General features: G+C 37.3%; 1 protein-coding gene across 12 annotated transcripts in view; it reads left to right on the top strand.

The window, feature by feature from the left end:
* The first annotated feature begins 509 nt into the window (after positions 1-509).
* The window catches only part of Akap13 (A-kinase anchoring protein 13), a 315221-nt gene continuing 294873 nt past the window's right edge, over positions 510-20857 (top strand). For 11 of the 12 annotated variants that reach the window (XM_040275952.2, XM_021722882.3, XM_040275950.2 and 8 more), the window contains exon 1: positions 514-647. The gene's annotated coding sequence lies outside the window, so the exon portion shown is untranslated. Of the gene's footprint in view, positions 648-20857 lie in introns of all 12 variants that reach the window. The other variant, XM_078051200.1, reaches the window with a different exon arrangement.

Raw genomic sequence — 20857 nt, 5'->3', positions numbered from 1 at the left:
GTTGAGTACCTAGCATGTGTCTCTTACATAGGACAACTGGAAGACCCCACTTCCTCATTGGAGTTAGGGGGGAGAATAGAAGAAAAAATCATTTGAGTGTGTGTGGTAAGTGCTACAGCTCAAGTAAGCGCCCAGCACACTGTGGAAGGGCGGTTTCCGGAGATGGGGTGGAAAGAAGGTGGGTGGGCATTTCAACCAGCCGCAGCTGCTGGCTACCCGACTTTGATCACTTTGCTTCGGAGCAGCGGCGGCGGTCAACCTCAGCCTCCCTTAGCAACCAGAGCACACTGCCCAGAAAGACTTCTATTGGCCTCACGGAGTTTGATGGGCAGCTCTACCATGCAATCCCAGCTCTTGGCCCTGGTTTCCGCGCTTACTCACAGGAGGGCTCCTAGGTTTGACGGCCCTCCTCTAGTGCCCCGCCCAAAGCCCGGTGGCTTGCGGCGCATGCGTGGGTAGCTGGTTGTGTGCTGGGCCAGCGCGGAGCCGGAGCGGCCGTGGTGAAGCGCCTGGGCTCGGTCGAAACCGCCGTGTCGGCTCCTCGCCTAGTAGCCGTCGCCGCAGAGCGGCCGTCTGTTGTCCTTCTCCGTGGCGAAGGTGGAGAGCTGCTCCGGCTCGGCCCGCGGGGGAGCCCCGGGAGCCGCACGGTAAGAGGGCAACTTAGTTGATGGAGTTGGGGGAAGTTTTGTGGTTTGAGGAGGGGTCGGGGCGAGGAGCGCGGAGCGCAGGCCCCTCCCCCGGCGGCAGCTCCTCGGGGCGGGGGCCGGGGGCGCGCGGGCGGGGGATGAATGGGCGGCGGGCACTTCCGCGGCCCCGCTCTGTGAACCCCTCCCCCGGTATTGTCTGTGCTGGGTCTGAGGCGCGCCTCCGGCTCCCGCTGTTCCCCTTTGGGCTGCCGCGGCGCCTGGGTGGGGGGCGCGGCACCTCTCCCGGCCGCGGTTGCTCCGGTGGCGCCTGCGCCCCCCGCGAGGCTTTGGACCCTCGCCCGGGGCTCCGCGCCACGGGGGCCGTCCTTCTCCTCCCGGGCGGGCTACCGCTCCTTGGGTCTCGCCTGTCGGGCGGAGTGCGCTGCGGTGAACAAGTGCTGCGAGCGCTAGGGAGCGGCTCCCCCGGGCCGGTGCGGACTGTAAACACTTCGGGCCGTGCCCGCCTCGGGGGGCTTTTCTGCGCCTTCTCCGGGGGCGCGGCCCTACTGACCCGTGCGTCTTCTCCGGACATCAGAGGCCACGGGGGACCGGTGCGTTCCACACGCGCTCCGAGAACCGTGCATTCGGCTCGCCTGGCCACACAGCTCAAGTGCAGCTTCACTTTGAGACCAAAAGAAAGTTTTTTTTTTTTTTTTTTTTTTTTGTAAATGTGGCTCAGGGACACTTAAAAAAATTTTTTTTTGTTTGCTAAGCCAACCAGTATGTAAGGAGTTTTAAAAACTCATGGGGATTTTTTTTTTCCATTAAGAAAGAGTAGACACGTTTTTTTAAAAAAATAATTAACAGAATAGTTCCGACATATTGTTTCTAGATCCTACTGTGTACTCAGAAATGCACAAAGTTGGATTGAGCAATATTTTGGTGTTCATTCTTTGCTCTTGTACTCAGTAATGAAGTTATTTTGAGAGTTTATTGCCTCAGGCAAATATGAAGTGCTTAGCATTGGACCTTCTCTGGTTACTACCCCCACTCCGTTTTATTTTCAGAAGAAGCAGTTTATTCAGTTTTTATAAGCCTTTGGACTGTCCAGATCAGGTCAAACGCTGCAGTGCTTGAAAGGTCATTATTTGCAAATTTGTGAAGGAGTTATGATCATTTGAGATAAATCAGTGTTACTATTCTTGCCCTCTGTAATGGTCTCTTGGGGATTTGTGGACTGCATTAATTACAAGCCTTGTTAAGCTTTGGTTGTACCATTCCACTGCATTCGGTTTGTTGGGCTTAGGATATGAGAATAATTCTGTTTAAATTCCCCAGATGGAACTAGCTTACATGTCTGTCATTCATAGTGGAACAAATTTACCAAAGTATCATTTAACGTTAATTTCAGTTGTATCCCTTTGCCATTTGCTAAATTAAAGAAATTTGGGAAATACTGAGTGTAATGCTTTGTTTTGATTTCTCATGCTAGTGAGTAATCTGGAGAAGTGATTTTGGGTGTTTCTGATTTGGTTGGCCTCCTTGTGCTTGAAAACCAACTTTCTTCACCTGATGAAGCTAAAGGAAAACATTTTGTAAGGCATAGGGATGGAGGAATCACAGTATTTGTCTTGGGCTTCCTTTCCTGTTTCTGTGGTTTTGTGTGTGTGTGTGTGTGTGTGTGTGTGTGTGTGTGTGTGTGTGAGAGAGAGAGAGAGAGAGAGAGAGAGAGAGAGAGAGAGGGAGAGAGAGAGAGTTTGTGTGTGATTGTGGGGTGGAAGGGAGGGAGGGTGACAGAGGTTGGAACGAGTTGTCAGGGAGGGACATAATGTAAACAAATACTACTTAAAATGTAGTGTGACAAGTATACCAGTTGCTTTCCTTCTCTAGGCTGTGATAGCGTGTTGTACATACTTGCGTTATAGAATTTCTCACAGTTCATTTATTTGCTGAACAGTAACTGTACTGGTAGTATAAATGGAATCCTCTGGTCTTTTAACTCCTTGAAGACTGTAATGGGCCTTACTTAGCTTTGTATCCTCTTTGCCCAAAAAAGTGTTATACACAATGCAGGCATTCAGCATGTGTTTGAATTGGGTGAAATGCTTTTTACTAGCCAGTGGTAGTGAACAGAGGAGATAGCCATTGACTCTGAGGACTTGTCTAAAATGAAAGTTTACTTGTACATCTGTGATGAAATTTAGTTTTATTTAAAAAGGATTTCTCACCTTCCTTTTCATCTGTTGATTTCTTCTTGAATTGGGGTTCAGATCATGCACTATGGATTTCAAAAAAAAAAAGATTGCAATTTAGAAATCCTCCCCTCCAGTTGGTGAAAGGTTAAAATGTTAAAACTGCTGTACTAATCCATTCACAACTCCGCATGTTCCTCAGTTGTGAAATTGGGAGATAGCACAATTTAGAATGAAGTACACACACTTTGGAGGTAGGTATATTTGAGTTCAAATCCTCACATTTCCTTTGAATAGTTTTGTCCTTGAGCACCTTACTTTTCCTCTCAGCTTCAGTTTCCTGTTCTAAAAGGTGTAGTAGCATGCTTACGGTGTTCTTAGGAATAAGTGAAACTGTGTTAGGTAGCTTTCTCCTGGTAGCCATAATGTTAATTTTGATGCATTTTTTACATAACTTACAAAAGCATTCTTAAAAGTGATGCTTCTGTGTATGATAGTTCAGCCGTTTCTTTGATAAAGAAGAAATCCTGAGACTTGAGTCTTATTTATACCTTTTTTTTTTTATATTGGGGATTGAACTCAGGGGCACTCTATAACCCCAACCCTTTTAATTTTTAATTTTGAGACAGAATCTTGCTAAGTTGCCCAGGCTGGCCTCAACCTTGGTGATCCTCCTGTCTCAGCCTCCTGAGTAGCTGGGATTACAGATGTGCTGCCCCTGCACCCAGCTGTGCTTGCTCCTTCAAGGTTAATGTTTAGTGCACTCAAGTAGGTTTGATTTACTATAGTTATTACTAACGAGGGCAGGTATCCATTTGAAAGCACTGCTTCCCCTATCAGACTGTCTTTGGGGAGACTGGAGGAAGCAGTTGGTAGAAAGTTTGTTTTGTGAGCATGTCCTCAGATTTATAGCCTTTCACTTCACTTTTGGGTTGAATGATACAGAATAAGTAGAAGATGAATAGATCACCTATTTTTATCAGTCTTTGTTGGGAGGGTGGACTAGTAGATCTGTTCCTGAAATACTGTAATTTGTATGAATACTTGTGTTGGGCAGTGGGGTACTTTTCTTTTTTTCACCTCTTCAGGGCTGTGTTCAGTATCTGGGGAAGATGAATATTAGTGTGTTTATATGATGTGGATATTGAGGTGGGAGAGAAGGAATAGGTGTGAGGTGTTTACTGTTTATGTCACTCGGTAGGCTCTTTTATGGAAATTAATGTTTTTGAATTTGTACTTTCTGATCATATCATAAGCTTATACTTTTCCATAGTATTAGCCTGTTACTCAAAATAACCAGTTATTCTTAAATGGTTAGGAATTAATTAAATATGACATTCTATAATAATTGGTGTTTTTAATTAAGACATATTACGAAAAGTCAGTAGGAGTTAAGAGTTTTACAGACTGAAGATGGTTCTCTGATGGTGATCTCTAGTAAAAGCATGTGATATGGAATCACAGGATCTGACTTCACATCCAGAGTTTACCATTCTTTGCTGTGTGATCTTGAGCAAGCTGCTTTATCTGCCTTAGACTTAGTATCCTTGCTTATAAAGTGAAAAATTAATATTATCCTTATCCTGTTTATTATATACTACTCTTGTGAGAAACACATGAAATAAATCACTATACAAATGCTGTGTGGTGGTATAATTTCATTGGTTAGCTACTGCTTTCAATAAAACTGAAATCCTAGTCTAAAAAGGGAAAACATCCAACTTTATTGTTCTTTAAAGAAGGTAATTAAAATAGTACAACATTTTTATTGCCATTCTTTTTGCTTGGGAAACTGATATTTTTCTTTTTACTTTTGGGTCTTCTTATGTTCCTTTTATAACATTTGTTGTGGAATATTTTCTGAAATAAATTTCAGTTCACAGTGCTTGTTGTTAGACCCAAATTACTGTGGACTTCAGGAACTGACATTGGATGCCAGTGCTTGAAGTCAGGTGAAACCACAACAGACAGTGAACAAAGAATGTCAGAATATTTCAGAAGACTACAAAAGAAGCTAGTCTGCTCTTTACTATCATTTTCATACTTAAGATTTAAAAAACTTTGTAGGTCAGCAGAGTGTGCCTCTTATGTGCCAGATGTTATACTGAATCTTACCTTGATTTCTTATATAATTCTTAAATCTATGAGGCAGGAATTATTGATCTATTTTAGGATGAGGAAATAACTCTAAAGTGACTTGGCAGTGACCATATAGGTAGTAGGCTATGGTGCTGAAATTTGAATTCTGGCTCCAAAGGCCATGTTTTTTTTTACATCATTGATAACTGTCATCTGGAACATCTGTACATTTGAAAAACAAGTCAAGTTTATAGAAGCATGATAAATTTATGATATGTCACCCATTTAAAAAAATAATTTTAGTTGTAGATGGACACAATACCTTTATTTAATTTATTTATAAGTGGTGCTGAGGATTGAACCCAGTGCCTTATGTGTGCTAGGCAAGAGCTCTACCACTGAGTTACAACCCCAGCCCAGTGCACCTGTTTTAAGTATACAGAATTTAGTGAATTTTGAAAAGGTATCCGTGCTTATAACTTAACAAGCACTATCAAGATATAGAACATTTCTGTCATTTGTGATGTGCTGCTTTCCAGCAGTCCCTTCAACTCTTTCCCATTGTCTACATTACCATAGACAACAACTAGGGTACTCTCTTTTCTGTCATTGTAGTTCAGTTTTGTCTTGTCAAGTCTGGCCTGCTTCATGTTTTTGTAAATAAGATGTTCCTGGGAAAGCCACGCCCTTTTGTTTACATATTGTCTTTGACTGCTTTGGTGCTACAGTGGCATCCTAGAGTAGTTAACACAGAGACCCTGTGATCCTCAAAGACAAATATATTTATGGTGGGGCCTTTTATAGAAAAAAATGTGCTGATCCTTGTTCTGTATAACCAAATGCAGTTATTTCCATCTAAGAAGTTTAATAATAATCCTGTACTATTATTCATACATATTCAGCTTTTTCTTTTTGTCTCCTAAATGTCTTTTATAGTTGATTTAAAACAATTTTATTTGAACCAGGGTAAAATCAAAGTTCTCTCAGTACATTTTTATGTTTCTCTTGTCTTTTGTCATTCTTTTTTACATGTATAGATTGCATTTATTAAAATTCACCCATTTTAATGTGTATTGTTCTCTGAGTTTTGACAAATATTCATATAGCCACTCCTTGAAAAAAAAAAAACAAAAAACCAGTCAGTTCCTTCATCCCCCCAAATTCTTCTGAGTCTGTGTGTGTGTGTGTGTGTGTGTGTGTGTGTGTATGTATGTATGTGTGGTGCTGGGGATTGAACCCATGGCCTTCTGTATGCCAGGCAAGCACTCTACCAACTGAGCTATATCCCCAGCTCTTTTCTGAGTCCTGTTGTAGTCAACCCATTCTTCACCCCCAGACCTTGGAAACTCCTGATTTGTTTTCTGTCTCCAAGTCTTTTTGCCTTTTCAAAAATGCCATATAAATGGAATTATACAGAATGTAGCCTTATTTTAAAAAAATTTCCCAATGACTAATGATTGTATCTTTTCATATGATTATTTGCCATTCTTTGGTGATGTTTCTATTTAAAATTGGCCATTAAAAATCCCAGCAGCTCGGGAGGCTGTAAGCATCTGCAGTTCTTAGCCAGTCTTAGCAACAATGAGGCACTAAGTGACTCATTGAGATCCTGTCTCTAAATAAAATACAAAATAGGACTGGGGATGTGGCTCAGTGGTTGAGTATCCCTGAGTTCAATCTTGGTAACTGCTCCCCCCCCCCCCCCGCCCCAATATAGTATGATTTGCAGATTTTCTCCTATGATGCTTGTTTTTTTATCCTCTTTAAAATGTTAATTGTATTTTTTATACCTTTATATTATTTATTTGTATATGATGCTGAGGATTGAATCCAGTGCCTCATACATGGTAGGCAAGTACTCTACCACTGATCTACAACTGTAGCCTTAATGTCATTTAAGGAGCAGAATATCTTAATTGTACAATGTTTTTTTTCATGGAGTATTCTTTTGGTGTAGTATCAGAAATCTTTGCTAACTTTATAGCACAAGAATTTCCCTGTATTTTCTCTAAGGAGCTATATTTATAGTTTCAAATTTTACATTTTGTTTTATAAACTTTAAACTACTTTGGTGGTGGTTTGACCAACTTTGAGTTAATTTCCCTAAGTGATTCATGCTATGAATGTTTTTTTTTTTTTTGTTCTTGTTTTTTTTGTATGTGGATCTTCTAGCAATGAGTGGTGAAAAGACTATCCTTTCTTCATTGAATTACCTTTGTACCTTTGTTGAAATTTGGCCATATATTTATTGGTCTGTTTCTGAATTCTCTATTCTGTTCTATTGATCTGTGTTTCATTTCTCCATTACCATTGTTGATTACTGTAGTTTTATAGTCCCTCATGATAAAAATATTATTTGTGTGTACCCCCCCCCTCCCTTTTTGGCAGTGGTACTGGTGATAGAACCCAGGGGCTCATATATGCTGGGCAAGCATTCTGTCACTGAGCTACATCCTGATACCACTATAGCTCTATGGTAAGTCTTGAAATCAGGTCTTGTGAGTTCTCCTATTGTGTTTATTTTTCAGAATTCCTTCTGGCTGCGTATTACTTTGCCTTTTTATACACTTTATAGAATCATCTAGTTGATGTCTAAAAAAGTCCCTCTGGAATTTTTTGATTTTTTTTTCCCCCTTTTCTTTTGTGGTGGTGGGGATGGAACCCCAGATCTCACACATGCTAGGTAAGTGCTCTACCATTAAGGTATACTCCCCAGCCCTGTGTTTGGGATTTTTGGTTGACATATTATTGAATCTGTAAATCATGGGAGAATTGACTTCTTTATGACATTGAGCCATGAACATGGAATATCTGTTTATTTAGGCCATCTTTGATTTTTCATCAGTGTTGTAGTTTTCAACAATTGGATCTTGCATGTGTTTTATAAACTTTATACGGTAATCCCTGCCTATCTGCAGTTTCCATGTATGTGGTTTCAGTTACTGCTGTCAACAAGAAGGAAGAGTACAGTAGAATAAGATATTTTGAGAAATAAAAGAGAGAGGAAGACCACACTCTTAATTTTATTATGGGAAATTGTTATAATTGTTCTATTTTATTGTTTCTTTATCAGTTTCTTATTATGCCTTACTTACAAATTAAACTTTATTACATGCATATGTGTGTAGGAAAAAAATAGTATATATAAGGTTTGGTATTTTAATGGTTTCTTGGGATTCTGCAAATAAGGGAGCCCTACTTTATTAGAGTTAGTAGGAATTCACATTCTGAAAACTTGTCTGATCATGATAAAAATATTATTATGAAATCTATTGTACATTTCCTGTTTCTAAAGGTGTTGGTAATAGTCGATAGATAATGACATTTTTAATGTGATGCCAAGGGTATTATTTGTGTGTGCTTCACATACATAGATACACAAAAGAGTCTGGAAAGAGGTTATTGCAAAATGTTTAGTCACTCTTGAGGAGTGAGATGGTATAGAGTAATTTTTGATTTTCTGATTTCCTGCAGTGTATGTATTTGTCTTTACTCTTATTTTTCATGAAGGAAGTTAATATTTTTGGAGGGTCTGCTCAGTTGGTGAGTTTCTGGGGTGATGGGCTTCAATTGTTTGCTGTGCTAACATTACTTGTTACCATTGACTGTGTTTTTTTAAAAAATTGAGTCCTTAATCATAGAGGGCAATCAGGTAAGAGGGTATGGGTGATTTTGATATGAATCCATACTGGCTTCTTGGAATACTGTTAGCCATTACTTTTCCTATAAGGCTAGTTGTGGCACCATGTTGTTCACATCAGAGAAATTGAGCAGAGTGTGGAGTTTTTGTTTTGTTTTAAATCTGAATTTTGTCAGTTTTTTTTTTTTTTTTTTGTACTGGAGATTGAACCCAACTACATCCCCAGCTTTCTTTGTTTGTTTGTTTGTTTGTTTGAGACAGGGTCTCACTAAATTGCTTAATGGCCTGGCTAGGTTGCTGAGGCAGGCTTTGTACTTGTGATACTTCTGCCTCAGCCTCCCTAGTCATTGGGATTACAGGTGTAATTGAAAGTACTCTTTTTCATAGGTGGTGGATATATCAGGAGCGTTTTGTAAATTTGACATTTTCTTTAATATCATGAATCACATCTGAAAGCACTTAGAATGATTTGGTCTTGCTAGTTGAATTCTGTTGGTGTACAGTGGGTGTGTTTTTGGAGTCAGAGAAAGGAAGTCCATTGTGACCTTGTGTGAAAATAATTTGTTACCTTTGACAAGCCGAGAGAGATGGTTTTTTGCATCTCAACAAGAGGTTGAACTCAGAATAGAGTTTACAGTTGTGGAGTTATTTAGGGAAAAATGGTGGCAACAAGAGTTAAGAAGTAGAGTTCTTTTGTTTTATTCTCCCTATGGTACTGGGGATTGAACTCAGGGCCTTGAGTATGGTAGTCAAGTATTCTTATCACTGAGCTACATTTTGAACCCTTCTTATTTTATTTTTGAAATGGGTTCTTGCTAAGTTGTTCTGGCTGGTCTTGAACTTGTGAACCTTCTACCCCAACCTCCTGAGTTCCCAGGCATGCACCATCATGCCTGGTGAGAGAAGTAGTATTCTTAGTGTTTATTTGGTCACAGGAAACCTTGGGGCCTGGCTAATGTGCTTTCTCTCTTTGAGGATTAAAGGCATATATTGGTCAGTGGCAAACTACACCTTTCCTCTAGGACTTTGTGACTATGTATACATAGTCTATCTAGTTTTATGCCATAAATCACATTTTTTTCCACAGTGATGTAATTAAATCCAAAGTAGCCAGCTTAAAATTCCAGCTTGTTCGTGTTGTAAACAGAAAATCACTATGATCTGCTTTAAAAATTTTCCTAGAATTCTTAAAAACCTACTAGGCTTTCAGGTTTCTGCCTTGAAAACCAGAAACTTGCCAGTAGAATTATATTTTCTCTCATGCGCAGGAGCTTTGAGGATGGAAATTAATAATTAACATTTGCATATTTGTTCACATCTTTAAAATGTTTTACAAATATTTAATTAGGTCATTTTTAATCTTTATTAGAAGTTGAAAATCCAGATTTTTTAGGTTCATTGTGGGAGTACAGAAGTGTTAGGTGGGGAGTCTTAAGTGAGAAAAATGCAGTTGTTAAATAGACCTTTAGTTTTTGGCCCAGCTTAGTTCATATCAAGCATGTTTTTGGCTGTATATCTTCTTAATGTGAGGGAGTAGAATTATGTGGATTGAAAAAAAAAAAAAGACAATGGGTGGAATGGTTGGGAAAAGGCATGGGTGATTCAAAGACTTGTAATGCAACTTTCTCTTCCTTAGTCCCTTAAATGTGAATTGTCCCAGTTCATTCCTATGAGCATTTTTAAAATGGCAGGATGTGATTGGAACTGACCTCAGGCACTTGGATAGAGCTGTTATGCATGCAAATTGCTAGGGAAATTCTTTTTCTTTTTAATTCTGGGTTAGGAGACTATGACTAATGGATACCTTGCTGCTTTCCTCCTCATCATTAGTTACCTGATTCCATCATCTCCTTTGCTACCCCAAGTAAAAATGGATTTTCCTGCAGGATTGTATAGTTGAAAGGAGACTGTAGTTTTCAGTTCTGCTGTGGTTCTGTCACATAACTAGCTGTGTGACCTGGAGTAGGCCACTGCTTTTCTTCTGCTTTGGGTTCTTGTGTTCTGTAAAACCATATTTGTTAATGACTTATTTTTTCTTGAGCGCTAGAGGGGTGGCCAGAGGAATATATAAAATTTAAGCTCTTGGACATGAAATGTGGCAGAGGATATTTTCATATCAGTGAGTATTGTTTGGAATAATTACTTGATTTTTCTTACTGTTGTCAACCACATTATTATATTATACTTTAAACATCGTACACCCCACCCCACCCCCATGTAGTGCAACAAATAGGACCATTTGAGAAATGTTGTATCTGGGTGATTTCCTAAGACAGGACATCTTTTTCATCATTGCTTATACTCACAGGGACCTGATTTTGAATCTTTAGTTGACTTTGCAAGAGAAACCTAAGTATGTGAAGGCAAAAAGAAAATTCTTAGAGCTTTGCATGTATGTTTAATTAAATTCTTAGAGCTTTGCATGAATATTTAATTAAAACAATTTTTTAAAATCATGAATGAGACTTTGTTCTTTTAATGGGGCTAGAAAAGAATGGCCCTGAACTTTTTCCTCTATCAGATGGCGTTTTTTCAAAGTCTCTTTCCTCCTTTTCCTTTCCTTCTGCCCTTAAAATCTGAAAATTTAAAACATGAGTTGCTTGTGGCTGGAGAATCTCTTTTTAACATTAAATACACCCAAGTTTAAGCTATTCATTCTTTCTGTTCTTCCACTAAGATTTGTGGAAGGAATGTTGTACAGCTGGACCTTGAATAATACTGTATATGATCTTTGCATAATTGAGATTGGCTTAGTTAAATGTTTTAAGTCACCCTAGAATGTCTGAAGAGAACATTTACTTACCTTTTTGAAAAAGGGGACTTTTTTGGAAACTTTTTTTTTTGGTCAGTATAAATTATGTATATAAATTAGACAAGATAGAAGTTTTCTTTTGGAGACTTATCTGGTTATACCAGTATTTTAAGCTACAGAAATGAATTTTTAAAGATACCATGCTAGAATAAATGATTGTTTTTCCTATTTAAAATAGGGATTTGAGATGTACTGTTTTCACTCACTTCTTTATTTAATCCTATATTGTCTTTGCCCACTGTTTTATTTCCTTTCTCACAAGTTAATGTAGTAGGATTTATTTGTCAGATTAACTGAGTAGATTGGGTAAGGCAATACCACATGTCTGAATTTCTTCCTAGATTATAACCTCCATGGAGGCAGATTTTTCTCTGCTTTAGTCATCACTCTGTCCTTAGCATGGTACATAATAGTTGCTATTCAGGAAATATTTGGATTGATGGAAGGATGAATAAAATTTTTAGTTGTAGTTGGATGCAATACTTTTATTTTATTTATTTATATGTGGTGCTGAGGATTGAGCGCAGGGCTTACGCATGCTAGGCCACGTGCTAGGCCAAAACTCTAATGCTGAGCCACAACCCTAGCCCAATTTTGCTATTCTTTGCATGCATCATTTTTAAAATGTCAGCTTTATTATGATAAAATCTGTCTGATACCATTAAATTCACCCTTGCTTCATTTTAATTATGTTCATCTAAGTTATCTTTAAAGTTATCATTTCCTTAATGGTGATTTTTAAATGTTACTTTTATTCTTTTGTATAATACTATAAACTGTGAAATGTTTCTGTAAAACATGGCAAGATATGTTTTCAGGATACCAATGAGACAACTTTAACTCAAAGCAAATGAGTGCTGAGTAGCCTATTTTCCTTTCAACAGAATAATTACAGAAATAGGACCATAAACCTTCTATTAAGCACTTTTATATGAAATCTGAGGTTTCTGTTAAATTAGACATGGAAAATTAAACAAAGCTGCACAAATTACTGATCTGTGCAATTTTTGAGTTCTCCCTTATGTTAAGACTTTTTTCTTTTGGAAGACCTTTAAATACCAGCACAAAAATGTTATGATTTATACAAAATTATTTTTGGTTTCTTGTCAGTTTTTTCACTTCCCCCCATAGAATTTAGTGACCTTTTTTTCCCCCTCTAGAATTTGTTTTTCTTCTTAAAATGCATTCCTACTTACTTTGAATTTTGTGAAGAAAATACTTTTTTTTGAGGCAGTGAATGCCTTAATAAATTTTGTAGTTTTTAATAATTCATTGGGCAGTGTATATAAAAATGTTGAATCCCCCCCCATGCTTTTAAATTCAGGTCAGCATCTTAACAGCATTTATTTGAAGTCCAAGAACAATTGATAACACTGTTTTTCATGGTTCCTGTTTGTATATATTGTATTGTAAATTCATGAATTCTCTGATATACCACACTCCCTACCTCCCCAACCCACTGTGGTAAAATATTGTTTTGGCTGTTTGGCCAGAAGTGATTGTGGCAGTCTAAAGACTACTGCTTCAATTGTTAGGTCTCTAGGATATGTGTCCTTAAGTGGAGAAACTTCTTTCCTGAAACCAAATAAAAATAATATGTCCTCTGTGAGATGCCTCAGGACCCAAGTACTAAATTCAGAAGAAAAATGTTATTTATTCTATTCCTTCAGCCTTGATGCCTATAGAAATGTGCAGGGAAAAGTTCATTTATTGAGAATACTATTGATTTGGGTATTTTATGTATATCAGTTCTGATCTGTATAAGCAAGATAGTTTTAGGATTCTTCTGGAATTAAGGCTCAAGGAGGTTAATTAATTTTGGATGTACTTCATTCAGCATGTTACTGAAGGCCTGCTGTATATCAGGCACACTGCTAGATGCGAGGAATTGAGGATTGAATATAGATGAGGTCACTGCCCTTAAAAGTGCTCATAATTTTTTTCATTAAGATATGATAAAAACAATAATAATAGTAATAATTGCCATCATTTATTATTGCTTTTCATATGCCAAGCCTAGTACTAAGTGCTCTGCAAACCATATTTTAATCCTCACAACTCTTTTAAGAGGTACTATCTATTATTATATTTTATGAATGAGGAGACTGAGGCTCAGACTACATAAATTGCTCAGGATTACACAGAATGTTGGCAGAGTTGGGTGTTGAACATGAGTCTGTGATTTTAGAGCCCAGACTCTCTGCAATGCCTCATTCTAGCAAGAGTTGAAATAGTTATGCAAAGGAGACATCCATTGTGAGTTATGATTTTGGCAGGACCTTATGTAACTTTGACTTTGCTAGTAGGTTTATTTTTATAGTTAACTTTCTACTTTATAATCTCATATGCTAGGGGTCATCAGATAGTTCTTATGCTTTACAAAAAAAACATTTTTAAGAAGTCGTATTTTTTTTAAAGTAGTAATATTCAGGCCCTCTAGAAAGTCAGAAATTATACATTACACAAAAAAGTACACATATAAGTAGTTGACATTACTCAAAGAAATTATTTTAGGTATAATTAGATGTTTTTCTTTCCAAACTTGAAAATTTGTAGAGAGGGTGTGTGTGTGTGTGTGTGTGTGTGTGTGTGTGTGTGTGTGTGTATACCTGTGTACATAAATACAATCCATGTGTGACATATATACTCAAGTGTAAACAGATTACAAAACATTTCATGAATATAGCTTTATATTCTATCAAGTAACTGATATATTTTTAAATAGCTATATAATGTTTCATTATATGAATTTAGATTTATCCTCATTCACTAAATATCCTATTTGAATATTTAGGTTATATTCCCCCCCCCCCCCTTGCCTTGCCTAATTTTCCCCCTCTTCCTTTTTGCTAAGGTAAACCTTGCTGTGATGAATCACTGTGTTATTGAGCCCTTCATCACTGTAAGCAAAATTCCTGATAAGAACAGCTTAGAGGAAGACAAATTTACTTTGGGCTCATGGTTTCAGAGATTCAGTCCTTGGTCAGGCGATACTAGTGTTATGGGCCTGAGGTAAGGCAGAGCACGATGTTTGAGAAGGGTATGGTGGAGAAAAGCTGCTTAGCTCAGGGTACCTGGGAAGTAAAAAGAGAGAGAGGCTGAGAGGAGCCAGGGACAAGATATAATCTTTAAGGGCATGGCCCCACTGACCTGTTTCCTCTAGCCAAGCCCTGCCTGCCTACATTTACCATCTGGTAGTCCATTCAAATTTTTAATCAATTAAATGAATTACAGTCTACTGATGAGGGAACAGCTCATAATCATTTCACTTCTAAACTATTGCTTTGCCTAACATGAACTTTTCAGGGTGGACCTTGTGTTCAAACCATAACCAACTTATACATGTATTTTTGAATACTTGTTTACTTTTTTTCTCACAGAAATGGAATTGCTAGGGCAAATTATTTCAACAACTGTTCATTGATAATATCAAGTTGACTACAGAAAACTTACAATCTTTAGACTCCCACTGACAGAACATGAGTGCCTACTTACCATTTTTTAAACAATTTTTTCATAATATGTAGAAAGCAAGTTTTTAAAGTTTTAAGTGTCATGATAGAAATACTATTAGAATACTGGATTCTTGACAACCAATAATAAATCAAAGAACTTTGTATTTCTAAAGAATAGCTTCAGTGAGGCCCTAAGCACTAAAAGCTAATCTAAGATCAGTTCTCAATATTAAAAGACACATGAAGGCAACTTTCAAATAAAAGGAGTGACTGATATCGTGTTCTTTTGGATACTTCCTGTGGGTCCAGAGTAACTCTTATCAGTGAGACAGGGAAGTATTTGAGATAAGATTTGTAGAGATGATAGGAAGTAAGGTACCCTTTTAAAAAGGAGCTCTGAGAGGCCATCTGGGGCCATTCTGTTCTATATCAAAATTTATAGAATTAATGTTAAATCTCATTTAGTTCTGAAAACATGACTGTACATAATCCACACATTGTACCTCAGGTCTCAGTTCATGTGTTGACATTATAGTTTAAATGCTCAAGAAAATAAAATTAAACATTAAAACTGTGCTCTTGACTTTAGTGTACCAAAACTTCTTTTATTTTTTATGAGCAAGGGTGAATTAATTGGTCTCAGTTATAACAGCAGTGATTTCCAACCAGATAACACTTGTCAAGATTTTTTTGTACTTTAGGTAGTAAGAGCCAGTTGCACAGGAGATTTTAAGTTGGGTGCATAAGTCACCTACAGGCAGTATAAATATATCAAAGTTTCTTTTCTTTTGGAAAATTTTAGGAATTTTATCTGGCTGATCTTTAGCCTATTCCTGGTTATAAAGAACAAGCTGATTAATTATAATGTAATGGATAAACCTAGAAGCTGGGCATGGTGGTGCACTCCTATAATCCCAATGGTTTGGAAGCTTGAGACAGGAGGATCACAAGTTCAAGGCCAGTTTCAGCAACTCAACCCTAAGCAAGGTAGTGAGACCCATTTCAAAATAAAAAACAAAAAAGGCTGGGGATGTAGCTCAGTGGTAAGGTGCTTTTGTGTTAAATCTCCAGTAGACGTCCATGCCCCCACCCCAGGAAAACAAATTAAAGACTAGAAGTAGATGAACTGATCTATGCTGGCTCTAAAATTATGTTATGGAATGTGTATATGGTTATTCACTTGTGGGAGGAGTTCTGTGGTCTCTTTGGAACTGCCTTTTTTTTTTTAAGTTTTATGTAGGATAGATACCTGATTCTTTTTTTTAAATATTTTATTTACATTTTTTTAGTTTTTGGCAGAGACATCTTTGTTTGTATGTGGTGCTGAGGATCGAACCCTGGTCTCACCCATGCCAGGGGAGCGCGCTATGGCGCTACCGCTTGAGCCACATCCCCAGCCCCGATACCTGATTCTTGAACTATTCATGCTACCTAAATGTCTAGATGTTATTTTGTTTTTGTGGGAACCCTCTTTTATGTGAAATTTTGAGGACATCCTCTGCCAACCTGAATTAATGGGAATTTTATAGGCTTCCCAAAGGGTATCTTTGTTGGAAATCTTTTGGGGTCAGGCTAACTTTAATTTTTTTCTGTTGCAACTGCGTTATTTGAGCTTGAATCTCAGAAGTGTGCCATCTTGCTTTCTCAGTATTTCTTCCTCCTAGTAACTTGAGCTATAAATTGTTTACCAAAGAAGCTAGTTAATTTGTGTCAGTATTGTCTAGACAAAAGATAATGCATGAAGAAAATGGAGTAATAGCAAATAACAGGTCAGACATTGAATAGAACCATGTCTGCTAACATATCAAAGGATTCTTTGAGTCTTGTTACTTTCTTTCCTGTCTTCTGGATGTGGATTAAACATGAAAGGTTTGGTAAATCAGTGCTAAGAGTTAAATGTTTCTCTGCACTTATTCTAGGACATCTGAAAATACTAATAGGGAACAAAATAATAAAAAGAATGAGTGAGTGATGAAGAACAAAATAATAATAATATGTGAATAATAGAGTAATGTGAGGGTACTGATAAAAGATGCCAGATGACAAAGATGAGAAGGATAAATTCTGACACAGAGCATTCTGTAGCTGAAAAAAACTTGGTTGTCAGTGATGAGACACTGGATTAGGATTCAGCAGATTTGCGTTCTCAGCTTAGTTTGTTGCTAATTACTTGGGGCATATGACTTAGTTTACCTTGCCTCAATTTCATTTTTATTTTTCGTGGTACTGGGGATTGAATCCAGGGATGCTCTACTACTGAGCTACATCTCCCAACTTAAATTTTTATTTTTATTTTTATTTATTTTTTATAAATCCTAAAACTGGTTCTCACTAAATTGCTGAAGTTGGCCTGGAAATTTAGATTCTCAGCCTCCCAAAGTTGCTGGGATTACAGCTATAGGTATGTGCCACTGCACATGTTAAATTCTTTTGAGTTAGTGAATTAATTAGAAATTAGATTAATCTCAGAGTCATGATACTTATATGGCTACATAGGAATTTTGTTGGAAACTTAGATGTCCCAAGCACAAATTTACTATGATGATACCTAATACAAAGAAATTGGGCATTTTGCTGGGCATAGTGGTGCTTGCCTGTAATTCCAGTGATTCAGGAGGCTGAAGCAGGAGGATTGCAAGTTCCAGGCCAGTCTCAGCAACTTAGTGAGACTCTTATCTCAAAATAGAAATAAAAAGGGCTGGGAATGTAGCTTAGTGCTAGAGTGCCCCTAGGTTCAACTCCTTCCAGAATGAAAAAAGAAGAAGAAGAAGAAGAAAAAAAAACCAGACATTTTAGGGATTGACTTCTTTTGCCAGCCTGAGGTTTGATATAAGAGGCTCAGGATTTGATTCCTAAAATAGTCAAAAAGAGAGGAAAACAAGCATATTTTTCTTTAAAACATAATGGTTTATAAAAATAAAATCAACATGCTGGATTATTAGTGCTCTTCTGATTTCCTACTCTTATGCATGTGTGGTATCACATTTCCCAGCCTCTTAAGTTGGTGTGGCCATATTACTTGTTCTGTTCAAGGAAATGTAAGCAGAACTGAAGTGTTAGTTTTGGATAGAAGCATTTAACAGCTGGTAGAAAAATCTTTCTCCATTTCTTACTTGTGGGACCAGGACATACAAGTTGATTTGGAAGTATGGTATTGAATAAAGGGGTTGGAACAATGGATTGGAACATGAAGGGCAGCAACCCTACTGAGTTGCCTTAGAACCATGTTGATCTTTATTATTATTTTTTTGGTACTGGGGTTTGAACCCAGTGGCACTCTACCACTATCTACATCACCAGGCCCTTTTATTTTTAATTTGAGGCAGGGTCTCACTAAAGTTTAAAGCTGAGGCTGTCCCTAAACTTGAGATCCTTCTGTTTCAGCCTCCCTAGTAGCTGTGTATTGGTGTGTGCCACCACATCTGGCTTCATGTTGATCTTTGAGTGAGGAGCGAACTTAACAATGGTCAGCCTCTTATACTTTCTGATTATTATAACCTAACTTATCCTGTTGTTACTACACACATCACCGGAAATTATTGATATAATAGATTTCTAAGGAGGACTGACCAGGAATGAAAAAAATTACTTCAGAAGTGATTTTCTTTTCTATCAGTTTATTCTTCCTGAGTCACAATTTTGGTTATATTACTGCTATACATCAGCTTGTGCCTTTTTTTATTCAGACATTCCAAAAACATGTATCGATCATTTTGTGTGCCAGTGCTGCTTGAGTCTAGAGACATATGGAATGTTCCTTTCTCTCAGTAGCTGATTCTGCCTTAGGTTTGGTTATGAATCTTGGAGGATATTTCCTGCCTAAGACCTACTTTATTCTCATAGTTGGAGATAATCTGTCTTTCTGACCTATCAAGCCTTTTTAGCACATTGCTTTGTATCCTGTATTGTATATTTTTCTGTATGTTATTCCCTTTACTGGACTAGTGTCATACCTTTGTATCCCTAGTACTTGTAGCATGATTAGGGCTCTGAAGTGTTTACTGGGTGAATGGTTGTTAGATTGTGACTGTGTTGAAAGACCAGTAATTAATTATCTTAGTTATCTTTAATGTTCTTTTGCCTTTCTTGTTTGTATGTACCTCCTCGTACCTATTATTGTTCGTCAATTCATAGCACTTAGTGGGGCCTTATGTAGCAATGGATTATTATTATTATTGTTGTTGTTATTGTTTTCATAAACTCTTATCTAGAATCCTAGGCACACCCATGATGTAAGATCTGTTTTGTGTTTATCTGTAGGGTTTCATAATGTAACTTATTTGATATGTCTGGGCTTATGAGGAACATATGGGTTAACAGTTTTAACCATTTCAGACTGTTTCGTCTTGGTATTTTGCTGTATCTATAATCATTTCCTGAAAGATGTGTATCCTTTATTCAGTTTTCAACTGAGTGGTTTAAAAGACTTCTTGATTCTAGTCTCATTTGGCTGCTAGCTGACTTTGTTAATTTTGCATGTGGACTTTATGTATCCTCAAAACAATTGGGTTTGACAAGAATCCATTATTTACATCCTGATTTTACTGTGGACCCAAGTAAGTTATTTGAATTCTAGTTTAGTGTGGGTACACAAATTGGAGACAAGATTCTAGTACACAGGGAGTAGGGTGAAAAACAACTTTAGATTTATTGAGTGCTAAATATGTGCTAGATGCTGTTCATGTGCTTTATATTCAGCATCTTTTGAAGGAAACTTTTAACTCATGTTTTAGTTAAGAAAACCTCCGGTGCAAAGAAACTAGGTTACTTATATAGCCAGGAAGGACAGGATCCAGAACTTTGGCTGAAGTTAGTCTCATTGCAAAGCCAAGGTGTTTTTTTTTTTGGGGGGGGGGTGGTGGGGGTTGTTGTTAATTGTCAACATTTGCAGATTTTGCTAATAGCCTTTAGGTAATGAAGGATGGTGTACCTTGAAACCAGGACTATCTGTTGTGTATGCTACTATTGGTAGAATCCTTTTAAAATACAAAGGGGAGTGACTGGAAAAATAAGCTTGCTTTGAATCTTCCATTAAAACCATATGCTTCACATTAGTGCAGTAATTCCATTTGTTTATTATAAATGCATTTTGCATCCTCAGTGAAGAGATAATGGCTGACATTCCCATGGCAATATGTGATTTCATGATTGTGGGTTCAGGTCTTGCTTCTTTCTCTCAATTGCTTTTTGTAACCTTGAACTAGGTAACTAACCCTTTTTAAAAATGCCTTTTTATAATTTGGCACATTGTAATTACATATAATAATGAGATTCATTGTATCAAATTGTTTTATGCACATAATTTGATTAATTTTATTCCCTAGTACCTTCCCTTACCCTCTTCTCCTCCCTGCCCCTCATCCACTGATCTCCCTCCTATTGTTATTATTATTATCATTATTTTAATCAGTATATTCTAATTATATATATGTCAGATTCATTGTCGTGTATTTGTATATGGTACGTAACCCTTTTTGAGCTGCAGTTCTCTTGTATGTAAAATGAGAAAAAAACAGTACCTACTTTATATAGCATGTTCCTTGTTGTTAGGCACATATTTGTTTAGAAGCAATTGCAACTGTAGTGTTGGGAAAAAAATTTTTTTTTCTCTAAGTATAGGATATTGGAAGGTAGAAGAGGAGATGCTATGCAGCAGATACTGACCTTACCAGTCTGCATTCCTGTTGAGAAATGAATTAGTTACAATATTTGTGTGTTCCTGTTTTAGGAGACATGAATAGATAAATATTTGTTTGCAATTTTGTTATTTTGTTAATTGTTTTAAGTGTAATTATATTTTACAGTATTTCAAGTAAGCAGAGGGTAGATACTTTGAGGGAAAAATATGTGAGAATGGAGCTAGTTTGATGGTTTCTAGGGATAGATTTATTTTGTGATTCCATTTAGCAAACATTTGAAACACCTTATTATGGGCTAAATCCTGAAAGAACCAAAGGGGAGTAATGAATAGTCCCAGTTCACAGAGAACATATCTTTGGAGAAAATACTCTTTTATGTCTTGTGCAAAACAAAAAGAATAAGTATTATGTCAG

The sequence above is a fragment of the Ictidomys tridecemlineatus genome, chromosome 5 (assembly GCF_052094955.1).
Source record: "Ictidomys tridecemlineatus isolate mIctTri1 chromosome 5, mIctTri1.hap1, whole genome shotgun sequence".
Classification (NCBI taxonomy): Eukaryota; Metazoa; Chordata; class Mammalia; order Rodentia; family Sciuridae; genus Ictidomys; species Ictidomys tridecemlineatus.
The sequence above is the reverse complement of the archived record's forward strand: the minus strand, read 5'-3'. Positions and strand labels throughout refer to the sequence as shown.